The following is a 1,529-nucleotide window of genomic DNA, read 5'->3' as shown; positions in this document are numbered from 1 at the left end:
AGAGATCTCTAGTCTTTCCCATTCTGTTGTTTTCCTTTATTTCTTTGCATTGATCGCTGAAGAAGGCTTACTTATCTCTTCTTGCTATTCTTTGGAACTGTGCATTCAGATGTTTATATCTTTCCTTTTCTCCTTTGCTTTTCGCTTCTCTTCTTTTCACAGCTATTTGTAAGGCCTAACCCTAACTCCTAGCCTGACCCTAAACTCTAACACTAACCCCTAGCCTGACCCTGACCCTGAAACTAAATACTAACCCCTGCCAGAGCCTGACTCTAAACCCTAACCCTACCTCCTAGCCTGACGCTGAGTCCCAGGATGCTCCCAGAAATTTCTCGTGTGGAGAGCCCCTCCCGTCGCGCACTGAGCGGCAGCTCCTGGGTGTCCCACCGGGCGCCTTATGCATGTGCCAGCCTGTATGTATCCTCTCAGGAGCTTCATGCGTGTGCAAGCACACACGTGTGCAGAAGTGCGTCTTCCCCGGGGCTGCCTTCCACACACAGGCAGTGTCTGTGCCCACAGGCCAGCGACTTTTTTCTCATTGTTATTATTATGATAAACCACATCGTGGGCTCTGCTCTCATGAGTGTCCCACAGTTATGTTAACTCCGGGGGCTTCATACAGCAGATCCTAGAGCAAAACTGAGACTTTATACTGGACTATTTTTATTACTTATATTCAAAAGGAGTTACAGTAAAATGTTCATAACGTGGGCTTCCCAGGTGGCTAGTCAGTAATGAATTCGCCTGCAATTCAAGAGACTCGGGTTCAATCTTTGGGTTGGGAAGAGATCCCCTTGGAGTAGGGACTGGCAACCCACTCTAGTATTCCTGCCCGGAGAATCCCATGGACAAAGGAGCCTGGGGGCTGCAGTCCATGGGGTCGCCAAGAGGCAGCCACGACTGGGCGTGCACGCACACACCATAACACGAAGGCCACCATTGTAGCCACTTCTAAATGCACAGTTCGGTGGCGTTGAGTCCATGCACGTTGTTGGGCAACCCTTCCCACCATTATCTCCAGAACTCGCCGTCTTCCCAAACTGATGCTCTGCTCTCTCCCCGCCCCCCACCCCGGCCCCCACCGTCCACTTCCCGTCTCTGTGAAGCTGACGACCCCGGGACCTCGTGCAGGGTTTGTCCGGGGTCTGCCCTTTCCACGGGCATCAGGTCCTCAGGGCTCATCCTTGTCGCAGCCTGAGTCACGTGTCCTTCCTGCGGAGGCGCACGTGTCCCACCGCAAGCCCTGACCACGAGCTCACGGTGCTCCCTACAGCACCCGGAGGGCAAGAGGAGGGGCCACTGAAGCTGTCGGAAGAGCTGTCGGAAGCCGACTCCGTGGCACTAAGGGGTGTGCCTAGGCACGCCCGTCCTCATTCCACACACGTTGGCCACAGCCCTGCCCTGGTGCCTCCTCCCTCCCGGACGGAGGAGCCCGACGATGAGCCCAGGTGATCAGGGACGCAGAGCGGCCTCAGGGTCCAGCGGCTCCACTCCCTGGACACCTAACTCCACAGGGGCGGAAACGTGTC

The sequence above is a fragment of the Bison bison genome, unplaced genomic scaffold, assembly GCF_000754665.1.
Source record: "Bison bison bison isolate TAMUID 2011002044 unplaced genomic scaffold, Bison_UMD1.0 scf7180017847420, whole genome shotgun sequence".
In the NCBI taxonomy this organism is placed as follows: Eukaryota; Metazoa; Chordata; class Mammalia; order Artiodactyla; family Bovidae; genus Bison; species Bison bison.
The sequence above is the reverse complement of the archived record's forward strand: the minus strand, read 5'-3'. Positions refer to the sequence as shown.